The sequence below is a fragment of the Xyrauchen texanus genome, chromosome 28 (assembly GCF_025860055.1).
Source record: "Xyrauchen texanus isolate HMW12.3.18 chromosome 28, RBS_HiC_50CHRs, whole genome shotgun sequence".
Taxonomy (NCBI): Eukaryota; Metazoa; Chordata; class Actinopteri; order Cypriniformes; family Catostomidae; genus Xyrauchen; species Xyrauchen texanus.
The window spans coordinates 15,766,056-15,783,536 of NC_068303.1; positions in this window are offsets into that span (position 1 = coordinate 15,766,056).

Sequence of the window (17,481 nt, forward strand, 5' to 3'; positions counted from 1 at the left end):
TTTCCTGTAGGTTGAGCCTGGACTGTTATTATATTATATTATGTTATATCATCATTATTAATGCTACTCACGCTTGTGCCCCTTTGAAGACTCACAAGATTAAATCCATTAATCCTTTTCACAAAAACAAATATAAAAAGGGGAGGAATTAGAGTCAATGCATAAATACATCAGTTTATATTTCAGCAAGTCTGCTAATGCTAAATGCAGATAGTAAATAATGGTTGAATTCTTTGGGTTTGTGGTCATGCAGCTGTGCTGTGTAGCTCAACATAATAATAGGTGGTAATAATAACTGATTCTTCACAACTAAATCCTTTTATCCATTTCGGATGAGGTGTTTTATTAATAACCCTTTATTATGACATGTTTAAAAGCCTATAACTTTTAAATTACAAATACTTGGAAGGCAGTTTTCCCTCCTACATATTAGGCAATAAATAATATATCCCTTTTATTTACATTATTGATTTTGATTATTCCCATAATTTGTCTAAGAAGAAGGCAGAACACTTTTCCCATCATTATAATCAACTGATGATTCTGGCATGTCAAAATCAATGACTGGCATTTAGTGACGTATTCTGGCATAGTCAGAATAGTGTGTCATCATTTGGCATGCCTGCCATAAGTAGGCTTACTTTGGCATAAACTGGATTTAAATCAGAGTGAGAAAAGGCAAGGTTTCTTATCTCTGAGTACATCAGTCCCTTATCGTGAAATAAAACACAGTGATGTTTTATTTGGCATCCGGTCACATTCCACATGCCAGAGGGATTTATTATTTGGTTTTCCAGTGTTTTGTGGTGTAATATTTATTTATTTATTTTTCAAAAACTTTTAATAACTAAGTTTAAGAACATCTTCTATCCATTTTGACTCCAAGATGCAGAGTTTACAATAATTGTTCTCAGCTTGCCTTCATTCAATCAACCGATAGTTATGTATGTGGAAGCCAAATCACAAATCAATATGAAACATGAAATATGAAACAACGTAAGAATAAAAAACTTCAGGTCATTTAATAGAAAATTCAGAATGAAGCCATTTATTTTCTTCATCTTTGCAGATAATGAGTTTGATTTTGGTTTGTTGCCAGGTCTATAAGTGGAGAAATAAAACAGAACAAACACATCTGCTAAAGATGTTAAAAGAGGAAGAGAGAGAGACTGCAAAGTTATTTTGTAGAAACAGAACACAGAGTGGCGTGCACTGGAATAATATCTTGTGGTAAATATGTTTACAAACATGGAAGATGTCATGGTTTTGGAGAACATGAGAAACATTTACACAGGCCAGGAGTTGTCATGTCTTGTCATCACAACATCCACATAACATTGGCACATGGGGACTATGATGTGCAAATATGCACATCAGTTCCAGTAGTATCTTTACTACTTTAAAATAAAATCCAATGAAAATGTTCAACGAAGCAGAAAAGAGAAGATGGAGTCACAAAGTTACCACTACACATCACATATTTCATCTGTGCATTTTCAGAGAATCTGTAGCAGTTAGTTGGTTCCTTTTCCATAATTTCACTGATTTCATTCTAAACACATCAGAATGACCACACATGATATACAGATAAAAATTTGTGTAAAATGTTGGTATATAGAGAAGGATACATGCCAGTTATGAATTACATGGTGGCCCTGCTGTCTGTGCCAGAGTTTATTAGACAGAACTAATTTACTTACAAAATCTAGTCAGTCATTGTAATATTTAATCAATTTCGATTTTAGCTTTAATGGGAATTTCTTGTCATAAAAAGGAATCTTTACACTTTGTAAAGAACCTCAGATGTGTGACAGTTAACTCTGTTAAACAATGTCATTAATGTCGAAACACGTAGTGTTCTTGTTTTGGTGAAATGCTTTTGTAATCATGTATGCAAAATCAAGGTACTTGCCCATGCAATTACAGCTGCCTTGTAATTTGGTTTATTTCAACAATCACAAAGAATACAAAGTCACTGAAGTTTTTTAATCTGGATTTTCTCTGTTCTTCTTTTGTTTATATATATATATATATATATTTTTTTTTTTTTTACCCAAACATGAAACTTGTTAATTATCATATAGCTTAATTAGTTTCATGAGGGGAGACCCAGTTTTCTTAGATTTGAATATTAGACATCATTACCTAAAACTGTATTTATATATAAAGTACAGCCATGAAGTTAAGCAGGATCTAGATCTGTTTTCCACATGCTATTTGTGTGTCTCCCTTAAAAGTAGGTCACGCGCTACTTGGGCTGGAAAATGTTACCATTCATTCTAAAAGGATTAAATCACAGAACGAAAGTTGGAGTTTGGAGACTAAAACAGCAAGGAAAGGGGAGAAAAAGAAAAAGATTTACCTGCTCAAGAAATGCAATAAAGCTTTCCACCAATAGACGTATTTTGGTGTTTCTCTTTTTAGTTGCGAAAATAAATTTTTGAAACTCATTAATCATTAATCGTTGAAATAAAGGTACTTTAAACACAGAATAAGGCACAATTCACCATACAAATTCCGTCATCATTTATTCACACTCATGTTGTTCTAAACATGTTATGACTTACTTTTTTTCTGTGGATCAAAAGAGGAGAAAATGTTAACAGTGTAGAGGCCCTGAGGATATCAGTCAATAAAATTCTGCCTAACTTCTTGGATGGAATAAAGAAAGTCATGTTGTAACAAGTTCAATGGAATGAGGAAGCGGGAGATGGCAATTTCAACTCAGGTATGTCACTTTTATTAATAAACAAAAACAAAATGCTTCAGTGTCTGTCTCACTCTCTCTCCACATTTTGAGGACAGGCCCCTTTCATTTCTCCCGTCTCTCACTGCAAACACAGAAACAAGTAATTTCTAGCAATTCATTTCAGGTGAGAACCCTTCCCACTTACTCTCTTTCCAGACAAACGCTTGACCCTGCCCTCACCTCCACATACCCCACCACCCGACACTGGAACTCTCCGGGCTACCCCTTCCCTTCTTGAGAGGAAGTGCACGATAGCCATCTGATCCCCCGGCCTGTGGACCACCTCGAACTTTGATGGCTGGAGTGCCAGATACCAGAGATGGGACCAAGTCACACATGTGCAAGTCTCAAGTAAGTCTCAAGTCTTAACCTTCAAGTCTCAAGTAAGTCCCAAGTATTTTTTTCTTGGGCAAGTCAAGTCAAGTCAAGTCACAGGCTATGTCAAGTCAAGTCCAAGTCAAGTCACAGGCTATGTCAAGTCAAGTCACCTTATTATTGTAATTTTACCTGCAGAATCTGATCATAATAAAGTGAAAAGACAAGATATAAGTAACTGTCAGTAAATTACAATACTCATGTTCAGTAAACTACATCATGGAATCAAACAAAATTGTAACTTCATAAAATTATTTATTTTTCACTTCTGCCAACAGTGTTTGAAATGTTTTAAATTTTCAACATTGAGTCCATAAAACAAATAACAGCTTAACATCCAACAGACTCCTCTCAGAACACCTCCCTCTCTCTCTCTCTCTCTCTCTCTCTCTCTCTCTCAAACACAGTTACCTACATTAAACTTTGTTACATTTCTCCTCTTTCTCTCACACACACTCCCTCTCTCACACACACACTCTCTCTCTCACACACACACACACACACACACACTCTCTCTCACACACTCACTCTCACACCCACACTCACTCTCTCTCCCACACTCCCACACCCACACTCACTCACTCTCGCGCTCACACACACACACACACTCACTCTCGTCTCTCGCGCTCTCACACTCCCACACCCACACACACTCACTCACTCACTCACACACACACACACACACACACACACACACACACACACACACACACACACACACACTCAGAGTATATCCATTAGTCATTACCTCTTTTAAAAGGTATTGCACCTTGAGGTACCAGCGCGCGTGAACGTCATGGCAACGTACAAAACAAAGTACCTCGCGCGGGAAACACTTAACGTAAATGCGCGTAACTAAGGTAAATCAAGCAGGCTAGTATGCAGCATAAGCCACGTAAGTGTTGGCGAAATAAAAAATTAATGGACAGATTTTTTTTTCCAGAAAACTTCTTGCACAAAATAAATTCAAGCACTTTCAAGGACCTGTATCTATGTATGTTTATTTTCAAGAACTTTCCAGGGCCTTGAATTTTATTTTTCAGATTCACAAACTTTCAAGGATTTCAAGGACCCGTGGGAACCCTGCTATTATTACATTAGCTAACTACCAACTAACCAGATAAAATTAACAAATTGACAAGCACTTACTGGGCAGAATGGCTCTTCAAATGGCGGACTAAATTGGAGGTTGTCGCCTGGCTGTCCGCTGATCTTAACGTTGCATGTCTTGCAAAGCGCTTTTCGTCTTTTGCCATCTTGATAATAATTTTTGAAGCCGAAGCTGATGACCCTCGGTAACGTTACCCCTCGGCTGACATGTTGATGTGTTATCTGATCTAAGTGGGCGTGGTGTGCGTAAGGTACGAGAGGGCATGGCTGATGATAGCCTATAGTGTCGTGGAGTATTCTCAGCCTGCGCTCCAGCTGGATCAACTTTATTTTTTTAAATAATTTACATATTTTATATTCAAATTGAAAACATGATGTCATTAACACTCAAGTCATTCAAGTCTTCGTGTCTCAAGTCAAGTCAAGTCCCGAGTCTTTAACTTCCAAGTCCGAGTCAAGTCTCAAGTATTTAATTTTTTGTCAAGTCAAGTCACAAGTCATAAAAATAGCGACTCGAGTCGAAGTCACCAAGTCACAAGTCCCCATGTCTGCCAGATACCAACGGGTGATCCGGATGTTGGCATCCTTTGTGCGTTGGAGCCACTGGAATGGGGCATGGTCCAAACAGAGGGTGAATGCTCATCCCAACAAATAGTAGCAGAGAGTGAGGACTGCCCACTTGATGGCCAAGCACTCCTTCTCTATGGTGCTGTACTTAGTCTCTTTCATCAAGAGCTTCCAACTAATGCGCCTCCCACTCCACCACCTGGGACACTACAGCACCCAGCCCCCGCTCCGATGTGTCCATCTGCAAAACAAAAGGGAGAGAGAAGTCAGGGTAATGCAGATGTGGCCTGCCACAAAGGTATCACAAATTTTTACGCGATATCGGCGTTACGGGGATCTGCCAATATCCCTTTGTCAAATCCAGTGTTGAATAAAAGTGAGCCGTGTCCAACCAATCGAGCAGTTCATCAATAAGAGGCATTGGATATGCATACAATTTCTACACCGTGTTGACTTTCCTATAATCCACACAGAACTGGACAGAGCCATTGCTATTTGGTACCAGAATCACCAGGCTGGCCCAATCACTGTGGGATTCTTCTATTACCCCCATATCGGGCATGGCCTTTCATTCTTCCAGTACTACCTGTTTCTTGTGTTCGGGTAGGCGGTTTAGTTTTGCTGATTATTGCGGCCAGGGAGAGGTGAGAACACGTCAGAAAAATCCTTTTGCAACCTGGCCACCTACGTACATTGTGACGGCGAGAGGTGGTCTACACAAGGGACAGGGGTGAACTGCTTGGCTTTTAGATTCACCTCTGGTCCAAACTCCTCCCTCTCCGGAACTACCATCGCCAAGGATATGGAGACCACCTCTCTCCATAGTTTTAGGAGGTTGAGGCGGTAGATCTAACCGGCTCTGCCCCTATCCATATGCACTGCATTATTTGATTTCCCCAACTTGCTGTGTGACCTCAAAGGGCCCTTGCCACTTCGCAAGTAATTTCGAGCTCAATGTGGGCAGCAATACAAGTACTTGTTTGACGAGAAATTTGCACAGCTCGCATAGTGTACATTACAGAAAAGAAGTGTCCTGATCAGTGAGGATGTATTTAAGAATCCCCACCTGGGAGACAATTCTGAAAAGTGCCTTAGCAACACTACATGCTGAGATGTTGCACAGAGGCACTACTTCCATTGAAATTCACCAGGACTAATGAAAAGCGATGCACGTATGCTGTCCGTTCTAATGGCCCGATGAGGTCCATGGTAGTTTATTAGAAGAGGACATCAATCAATGGAAAGGGGCACAATTACGTTTTTGGAGGGGCTGGCGGATTCACCAGCTGACATTCTTGGCATGCTGAACACCACTGGCGAACATCCTTGTGAATGCCCGGCAAATAGAACAGAGCCATGCAACATCTTAGTGTTTTCTACTGTCCCAAGTGACCTGCCATCGGATTAGCCGACGATGAGCCGCCTGGAATAACATTTCCTGATGGCACTTTGGTACCAACAACTGGGTTGTATTTTCTTTTGTCAGAGCATCCTGTGTCACTCTATACAACCAATTTTTTATAACTGAAAAATATGGATATGTGAGTACGATGTCTGGCTGAAGACATTGACACTCAATCAGTATCACTTCAGGGTTTCGTCTTTCGACTGCTCTAGTGGGAGATCCTCTACAGGGAATTTTCACTCCCTTTCTCACAGGATCCATTTGTGCACAACCCCTTCAAAAATTATTGAAAAGCTGGCCAATTAGTTCCCAAAATTAGCAGATGGGTGAGGCGAGGATTAACCACCATCTTGGCATTATGCTTTTGTCCACAGAACATTATCATGACTGTCACTACAGGATTATATTGAATATCCTCATGCACACACCTCACCCGATTATTTGCATCCAATGCCCCGTTTTGAACCAAGAACTGATAAATGGAGGTTTGATTACAACCTGAATCCATCAAGGCTTGGTATGTACCCCCCTTAACACTCACCATTATCTGATACGACCCTGCTCGATGTGGTCGATGGAGTGTCAAGGCCCCACCTTCATTACAAGGCACTGATCTCAGACATGACCCGACTCCCCGCAACTCCAGCAGACCGGCCCAAGATTCCTGCCCACACCTGTGGCAGCGTGTTCGTTCACCAGGGATGAAGAGAAGGGAGAGATTAAGTTTATTGGTACAGGGAACCCCCAAGACTGGGGAGCCGGTTTCGGCGGAATGTTCCCCTGTTTCCAGGGCGGAAGGAAGGAGGGTGAAAGTAGAGAGCCAGGACACCGGATACACCACAAGATGTTCTTCCACCTGCTAGACCGCATCGTCCAGCGATGCTGGCCAGTAGCACTGGACCCACTTGGCCATTCCCTTCGGCAGCCGGGAGACTAATTGCTCCAGCACCACCAAGTTGATGATGTCATTGGAATCACTGTCCTCCTTAGCCAGCACCCACTGCTGGCAGGCGTCATGGAGCTGCTGATCAAAGGTAAACGGGCAGCCAACCTCACTCAGCGTCAAGGAGCAGAAGCTCTGGCGGTGATCTTCTGGGCAGCAGCCGACCAGCAGCACATGGACCACCCATTACTCCTGTTGCCATCTCAGGAAGAACCCTTACCCCTTAATATCTTTCCAGACGAATGCTCGACCATGCCCTCGCCTCCACACATACGAATTTGGAACAGCATTAGAGTGAGCATATTTTTTATTTTGAGCGGTCTCTTTAATGTGCTATAAAGAACATTGCAAACCAGTGGAACAAAAAATGAAGCAGTATCCTCATGCCATGCTCTCTCTCGGGTCTGGCCTTGACGTGGCGAGAGGGCTTGCGCGTTCCAGTGACCCCGGAGAGCGATACCGTCGGGAGCTTGCTCCTGGTAGGGTCTCCCTAGACGGGCCGGTCTCCAGGATAGGTACCAGACAAACAAAGACCCCAGCATGTCAGTATGCTGTAAGGTGGCAGCCCCACCAACCGACTATCCTGCGGAGGGCTAACAACCCACCCAGGAAACCCATCTTGGCAGGGCTCTGTGAAGTTCGATGGCACGGTAATGGCGAAACAACAGCAGGCGACCATTGCTATTTCTGGAGTGGCCCTAGGAGACGGACAGGCCTTTATGGCGTGGCACTTGCCATCCCAAAAACCCTCCGCAAGTCCCTCATCAACTGGACACCCCTGAGCGACAGATTACTGTCGGCCCGCTTTCTCCATCAACACGGCAAGATGACAGTAATCGTTGCTTATGCCCCTACCGATGTTGCTGACGAGGAAGCAAAGGATGCCTTCTTTGACCAACTTCACCAGGCTATTGGCCAAGCCTCACCACACGACATCACCATCATCCTCACTGATGCCAACGCCACTCTGTCTAGCAGTGATCGGCTCACAGGCTCACCTGTCGGCACAACCTTTGCTGACAGGTTCACAAACGACAATGGTAACCGCCTTCTCCTTCTCTGCCATCACAACAATCTCTGTGTTGCTGATACCTGGTTTCCCCGGAAGCTTATCCATCACTGGACATGGCACAGCCCAGATGGCAGAACTAGGAAAGCGTTGGACCATATCCTCATCTCTCGACGCTGGAAGCCGTTTGTCACCAACTGCCGTGTGTACCGAGGAGCAGAGCTTGGCAACACCGACCATCGCTTGCTGGTGGCCCAGCTTAAGCTAAAGCTGCGAGTCAACCAGCACACCAAGACTCAGCCTCGCCTTGACTCCTCCCTACTCAGTGATCCAAACATCACCACAGATTTCAGCTGCGCCATCCGCCGCACCTTTGATACCCTGGCTACCGACAAGGTGAACGACTGGCAGACCTTCAAGGAAAGTATCATCCAGTCAGCTCACAATGTCTTCGGATGCTTCCGACCCTCCCCGAAAAAGCCCTGGATATCAGAGAGAACATTCAACATCATCGACCGGAGACGTGAGGCCCGCCTCCGAGGTGACATGACGGAATATCGGCGACTGAACCGTCAGCGCAATGTGGCTATAGCTGAGGATAGGGAGAAGTTCTGGCAGGCAGAAGCTAAACACCTAGAGTCCGCAGCCAATAACAATAATATGAGCCGTGTCTTCAGTCTGCTGCACCAAGCCCGTAATGGTCCACGCATCAAGACAGCCCTGGTGAAAGATTCCGATGGCAATCTTATAGCAACTGAAGCAAACTGCCTTGAACGCTGGAAAGAGCACTTCAGCCTCCTTCTGCAGCACGGTACCTCCCCTGCTGATACCGCCACCTTATCGACCGTTAATGCTACAGCCCTAAGTGCTGTCTGCAATACAGACCCTGTCACACCTGAGGAAGTCAGAGCCGCTCTGGAAAAACTAAACAACAGGAAAGCCCCCGGCATCTGTGCAATAACCGCTGAGATGCTAAATTCTGGGGGTGAAACCATTGTCGAGTGGCTTACCCACATATTCAATGAGGTGTGGGAGACAGAAAGGCTTCCCAGCGACTGGACCAGAGGAGTCATCCTGCCCTTCTGGAAACATAAAGGTGACAGGCTAGTCTGCGGCAACCACAGAGGCATTACCCTGCTCTCCATCCCAGGCAAACTCTTTACCAAGATTTTGCTCACTCGTGCTCTCCCAGCAATCAGAAGCAGCCGCCGCCCCCAGCAGGCTGGCTTCATGCCTAACCGCTCCACGATAGACCAAATCTCTGCCGTTTGCTTGATGATAGAGAAGACCTATGAATTCCGTAAAGATCGCCATCTTTACATTGGGTTCATAGATCTGAAGACTGCCTTTGACACCGTTTGCCATACTTCACTGTGGAGTATCCTACACGCCCTTGGAGCACCACCCAAGATCGTTGCACTATTCAAGCTGTTTTATAGCAACGCTCAGAGCTGTGTCCGTATTAACGGCAGAGACTCAGACTGGTTTCCCATCTCCAGTGGCATTCGCCAGGGCTGCGTGGCTGCTCCTGACCTCTTCAACTGCATCATTGACCATCTGATGTCTAGGGTTTGTGAGCGGGTCCCCGGAGTGTCCTTTGGCAGTTACCACCTGACTGACCTGGAGTACGCTGATGACACCATCCTGCTCAGCACGTCCTACAGCCAGTTGAGAGACGCTCTGGGCATATACAGCGAAGAGGCTGAGAAGCTTGGCCTTCAGGTGAACTGGACAAAAACCAAGTTTATGTATGTTGGTGATGGACCACATCCAACCTCCCTGCAGTTTAGCAATGATATTGTAGAGCCTGTCAACAACTTTGTGTATCTGGGATCCTTAGTGACAGACAACGGGGACCTAAAACCAGAGATTACCCGCAGAAGAGCCCTGGCTGCGTCAGCTCTGCAGTCTCTCTGGAAACCACTTTGGAGGCACCAGTCCATCTCACGCAAGACGAAGCTCCGGATTTACAACTCAGCAGTACTCTCCATCCTGCTTTATGGCTCGGAGACTTGGCCCTTAAATAAGACACTGATTACAAGATTAGATGGCTTTGATAGCAGGGCCCTCAGGACCATTGAGAAGATCAGGTGGCCCCAGCGGATTTCCAATCAAGTGCTTAGAGCCCGCGCGTGCCAGCCCAGAGCATCTTGCCTGGCTGCGCAACGTCGCACCCGCTGGCTTGGCCATGTCCTCCGTTTGCCTCCTGACCACCCGACAAGAGCCATTCTCCAGTTTGATCCGAGAGTCGCAGGCTGGAGACGACCACGAGGTAGACCCCGCACCCGATGGCTTGACGTCCTTGTGGGCGACCTCCAACAACATGGAGTTGCTGTGGAGGATGCAGAGCAGATGGCACAAGACCGTCAGCAATGGAAACAACTGGTTCATCTGGTCGGCTCAACGCACAGGGATGGGACGCCCCCATACCCATTGCAGGAGCCAAAATAATAATAATAATAATAATCCTCATGCCAGAGGTAGAAATCACACTTTTCCTCATGAAAATAAATCAAAATAATGTTTTGCTTAGGAAAACCTCTGTTTAATCATTTTATCTTAGAATAATATCCCGAAATGACCTAAATGTGTCCTGATATCTTCTTTCTCATTCTTAAAGGATCTGTGCAAGATAACCAGCCTGCCCCAGACAACAGTAGTTTATGCTAAGGGACAGCAGATATTGATCTCTGTTGTACTCAGTTTAAATTTTAAGTCCACACTATACAATCTAGAACATGACAGAATTACTTTGGCAGTTCTTTACAGTGCCAATCAATAATACTGCTAGCATGGGATCATGTTCCGATATGAACTCATTGACTGCCCTGAGAACACATAAGAAATTCTGGCTTTCTGTAACTCTCACACTATCTTGAACTGGAAAAATAAGTTACTTGTATCTTAGCTTGTGTTTTAAGACCTTAGAAGCTTAATATGTACTCTGTGTTCTTTTAACATCGATTTACAGTACATAGACATGGTTGAGCATTTAGTCCCATCACCGGTACCAATGTTTAATTAATCATTTAAATTTAAGCTCTATAAAAAGGTTTGGCACTTAAAACCACTATGCTTGAGTATTCAAATTTATAGGAGGTATTGGCTTCTGTGGTGAAGGGCAAAAGACCAACCAATGTAAAATCGTTTAAAAGCAGTCAAATAGTGTGCAGTAATGTGTACAGTGTGCTTTGTACACAGAAAAGACACACAGGAGAATGTGTAAAGGCAGTAAATTAAACCATTGTTGACAAAGCAGCTTGGCTCAAGCTAAAACACTCTTGAGATGAACTTAGATAACTATATTACATTACAGGTCAGGTGTGTTGTAACATGTACGAGAGACACCAAAAGAATTATATTCGGCTTTAAGACTGAATCAATGAGAATGTCCATAAAATCTTGTATAAATGTGTGAAATATCCCAAGAATATTTTATGTTTTCTAAAGAACCACACTTGTACCGGCAAAACTAGCCCACACGATGCCAGGGTCTTCTGGGTGGTTGCTAGGGCTTTGTAATATGCTTGGTATGGTGTACTGGGTTGTTGCTATTGTGTGCTGCTATGGTGTTGCCCCCATTTCAAAATACAATACAAATAAGGTTTAAAATTACAATAATCTTCTGTTTGTTAACATTAGCTCATATATTATGTATCATGGTCTCTCATTGATTTGCATCTATTAATCTCTATTAATGTTTATTGTGGCAGGGCAGAGGGCGGGGCCGGGTCGTGATCCTACACACCGTATTAGGCTAATCAAGCCTCAGAGAGGGATAAAGGTCGACTGCAGAGGATCGTGTGGGAGAGAGAGATTGTTAACGGTCATGTGTGTGTTTGTCTTTTAAGTTTATCATTAAACTATAATTTATATTGTCAAGCCGGTTCTCGCCTCCTCCTTTCCATTGATCCCTTTACACTGTTGCCGAAATCCAGGAAGGAGGAGGGATACGCCGTAGTAGAGTTCTTGCCACTACCGTCCACCCCAACGGAGCAGCCGCAGCCATCTGCCGGGGGACGAGGAGCCCAGCCGCCTGGAAGAAGACGACGGCCGCAGATGGCCACCAAGGGCCACCGAGGGGAGAAGGGGCTCCTAACCGACTGCCTGGAGCGGGGAGGGCCTTGCTGCCGACCATCTGGAGCGGGAGAACTGCTGCCAGGGGCGGGGGAGACCCCTTCTGCCTCTGATCCGCCCGGAGAGGCGCGGCTGTTGTCCGATAGAGGGTGGAGGAGTGGCCGAGGAACAAGCTGCGGCGGAAATACAGTTAAACTAACAGCTTTAGCATTAAGGCTTATCACAACTGACAGACACAAAACAGACTGAGTAATCACAAACATGCTTAGCTGATACTATAGGATACCAGAGTGTCTGCTTTGGGAGAAGATGTAAACAAACATTCAACATGGTGGAGAGGAGTATATTTTCTATGGGGAATATGTCTTGTGCGCCACCGCTGGCAACTGCGAAATAGGGAGGAAAACCCCTCTAGGACGGCTATTTTTACCAGAGAAAATAGGATGTATTTGAACAAAATGACATTATCTTCAGCAAGCTGACAAACACTACACTAAACCTGAGCAGTTAAACAGCTATAGCTTCACTGTTCATCTCTGCATCAGAGTCGAGACAGACGCAGCTAATCACACACGTTTAATTGCTCTCTCTCTCTCTCTCTCTCTCTCTCTCTCTCTCTCTCAAACACACACATTTTTGTTTTTCCAATAACTTATAAGAAACAGCCCAAGCCACCTTTACTAGTTCTAAAATTAGGTTTTTGAATTTGTAATGGAGGCTTGGATGCATCTTTTGAACTAGCAATGGCATATCCTGATCTGTGGCATAAGAAAGTCGTTCTATGCAATATATATATATATATATATTATCTGGAAAATATTTACTTCTTATTATGTTGAGAGTGTAACTTTCTTGTATTGAGTAATGCTAATTTTATAAACCTGAAGGGAAACATATTTTATTAGAACTACTGCATTTATTTTTATCATGAAAAGCACTATATAAATTTATTTTCTCTGAAATTTTCCACGGACACCTTGGTACCCACGTGCGGCCGCCTGGGGGTACCCGGACCCAAGTTTAATAACCTCTGACCTACGGCTTGCAGCTGAATCACAGATGTGCTCAAATAGTGACATATGCACTCTTGCTTGTATGATATCGCTTTATTATTATATACAACTTTAAATGTCAAAAATGTATTAGTTGATGTTAAAATTTACTTTAACCAACATTAATAAGTGCTCTTTGAATATTATTCAACATTAGGTCACATTATCTAATGTAGTTAACTAATGATAGAAAATATGACCCTACTGTAAAGTGTTAATAATTATTGCATTGAGATTCAACTTGATGCATTCAACCCCAAAACCTTTTGAATACAACAGTATGACGAGATCTTTATAGAACTATAAACTTTGAACCTTTTTGATAGTTAGATGTTCATATTTGAACTCTAAAGGTAATACCTCTTTTAAGAGTGTTTTGTTTGTTGTCTTTGTCTCTATAAGTGTTAATTCATGGTCTGGTTACTGCTGTGAATCGATCTGTTTATCATAACAGGCACATTATGACCCATTTCTGTTATCCATTTTCAAAAGTTTTCCTTTTTCCCTACTACCTTGTTGCTACCTGTATCAAACTCCCCTCTCAAAGGAAAATTACTCACAGGTTTTGCACCTCCTAGAATACCTGAGACATGATGTAGTGTGTTTCTGGAGTTTTTTATGGTTACTCCCTCTTGCATTGCAGTTATTTCCCAGATTTTTTTTTTCTCATTACTGCAAGGAACGAACCTGCTAAACACAGACTCACCTCACCTCCACATGGAAAACCTGTCATAACTCACCAGAACAGATGTAAACATGCACCAGACAGAGTAAGAACCCATAGTTCCTGACTCCAGCCTGTTGCTTTGAGCCAACTAACCTTAATTGTGCCACAAAGAGGTGCTGCATTTCTGGGGCTCTGCAAATCACATAATAATCAGATAAATAGTATCAAAATTAAACATACTGTACATTTATATAATTTTCATTAGTAAGATTGTTATTCAAGGAGCTAACAGTGTCTTAAGGTTTCAATAATTACTCCAGCAACACAAGGACACTAATTTTATTAGCTGTATTACATAATCAGCTGTCTGCATGAGCACATTATGGCTGTTAGACACATGAGGACAAAAACGTAGTGCTCCACCCGTCTGACAGAGCTCCATTTGTTATTCTGTTTGGATGTAACCATGGACAGCGCCACGTGACGGGGGACTGCTGTGTTTGTAAAAGCATGCCTTTTTATTTCAGATAATCCATTTCAATATCTGATGACACACACAATATGATTCCCTTTTCCCAAGTTGAGGAAGTGACAACCATATAAATGTTTTTTTTTTTTTTTGTCTGTATTACGATGAATGGTCTAAAATTTACTTTTCCAGTGTGCTGACTGAGAAATAAATGCAGATTAACACCTTCAAATAGCAAAAGGTCACAAGAACACAATGCTGACCATACAAAAACCACATCAGAGCCAAACGGATACTGTGGCTTTATTGTGTTGTAAAACAATGATGTGAATCATTTCTACTTCATTGTTATCTCTGCAATGTAAAATCGTATTGTTTTGGGAGATGGTATTTGCACCCCGGTGTAAATAATGGAACATACTATTTGCACTCAAGTCTAAATACTAACAATTTTGACAAGTAATATTATACTGGTCTTACTGTGAATTCTGCGACAGTAGGCTGAAAGTTACCCTGCAGAAATATGTTTGGGCTTACCAAAATTCAAACCACTGCCCCCATTAGCTGAAGCTGAAAGTGTTGTTGAAAGGATGGGCAAAAGTGAGCTCCAGTTTCCAGGTTAAATGTCCACAGGGTGGTGCAAAAAGTGAGTTGTTAAGCAAGTTGTTTTAGTTGTAAATTATGTTGTACAGTCAATAGTGATACATATTTTATTATCCATATGCCCTAACCCAAACTCCATCCCTAAATCTAACCATCAGTGGAGTAAAGTGTAATCTTATAATTTATATATATTAGGGCTGTCAATCGATTACAATTTTTAATCTAATTAATTACATGGTGTCCCGATTAATTAATCACAGATGCAAACATTTGCTGAGAAAACTTAATAAATATTAAAAAATTATATAAATATATATACATATATATATATATATATATGTATTGTTTACTACTATATTATTGATCATAACTCAATCATTGGCATACAGTTCACAGCAATCCATTTCACAAGTGAATTTGTCAATCAGATTTATTATGAGGGCTTGTTTAAGGACCCGTCAATGAACATCTGCGTCAAACATGCTTGTGTAACGTCTTGGATGCTTTGCGTCATAAACATAAAATGTTTAGGTCACTGTGTCAAGTTAAATATAGTTTCATATTTAGAACACATCTTGAGATCCCTTAGTTTGAATTTGCGCTCCATTAAGTGTTTGAATGCAAGAACATAATGCATGTCTGTGTTGTTCTGCTGCTCAAGGGTGTTTTTCTTTACTGTATAAACTGCGCATTCCAATGCAGCTGAAGTTTCACTTACTGCCCTCTGGAGTAAACAGGTTGTACTACAATCTTGCATTTCTCAGGAATCTTCCATATTACGGTCCTGGGGCATTGCGATTAATGCATTTTACGCGTTATTTTTAGTCAAATTAATCACACTGAATTAACTTGTTAAATCGATAGCCCTAATAAACATATATTCACTGGCAGCCAAAAGTTTGGAATAATGTACAGATTTTGCTTTTATGGAAAGAAATTGGTACATTTATTCACCAGAGTGGCATTCAACTGATCACAACATTTAGTCAGGACATTAATACATTGAAAAATTACAATTGCAATTTGAAAAAAAAAAAAAAAACTTAAACTACTTCAAAGAGTTCTCATAAAAAAAATCTGCCATGTGCACCATTGACAGCTTTGCTGATCCTTTGCATTCTAGCTGTCGGTTTGTCAGTTTTGTGACACTTCACCCCACACTTCCTGTAGCACTTGTGGCTGTCATGTCGGGCACATCTTATGCACCTTACAGTCTAGCTGATGCCACAAAAGCTCAATGGAGTTAAGATCCATAACACTCTTTTCCAATTATCTGTTGTCCAATGTCTGTGTTTCTTTGCCCAGTATAACATTTTATTTTTGTTTTTCTGTTTCAAAAGTGGCTTTTTCTTTGCAATTCTTGCCATAAGGCCTGCACCCCTGAGTCTTCTCTTTACTTTTGTACATGAAACTGGTGTTGAGCAAGTAGAATTAAATGAAGCTCTCAGCTGAGGACATGTGAGGTGTCTATTTCTCAAACTAGAGACTCTGATGTTCTTATCCCCTTGTTAGTTGTACTGGGCCTTCCACATCTCTTTCTGTCCTTGTTAGAGCCAGTTGTCCTTTGTCTTTGAAGACTATAGTTACACCTTTGTATGAAATCTTCAGTTTTTGGCAATTTCAAGCATTATATTGCCTTCATTCCTCAAAACAATGATTGACTGATGAGTTTCTAGAGAAAGCTGTTTCTTTTTTTTTTTTGCCATTTTTAACCTGATATTGACCTTAAGACATGCCAGTCTATTGCATAATGTGGCAACTCAAAAACAAACTCAAAGACAATGTTGATCTTCATTTAATGGACCAAATTGCTTTCAGCTGTGTCTGATATAATGGCAAGTGATTTTCTAGTACCAATTTAGCAATTTAGCATGATTAGAAGGATAAGATGTTGGAGTGATGGCTGCTGGAAATGGGGCCTGTTTAGATTTGATCAAAAATGATGGTGCTGTTCATCATTTACATCAGTAATGCTCTGACTATATTTTGTGATCAGTTGAATGCCACTTTGGTGAACTAAAGTACCAATTTCCTTCCAAAACAGCTAAATCTGTACATTATTCCAAATGTTTGGCCGCCAGTGTATATAATAACATACAAATATTGTATTGGAAAATGTCACAAGCTTGATTCAAACTCAGTTCTCCCATGCACAAATAAAATACATGTTCTCTATTTTTATACCAGTGGTATTCAAACAGGTGGCCTTCCATTAAACAATGCAATAAGCTATAACACAATATTCTATCTTTCTAATAAATCTAAAAAATATGTTTAAATCTGAAAATACAGTTCTTGAAATTTCTGCAATAAAAAGGAGTAGAAATGGTTGAGAACCACTGCTCTAGAATACCTTTCTAGTATCCAATTTGCATTAGTGTCTAATTTATCTGGTTCCACCACTCTATTGGGGTGTAAATAGTCACGCTGTGTGGCTAGTGCTATTTACACATGG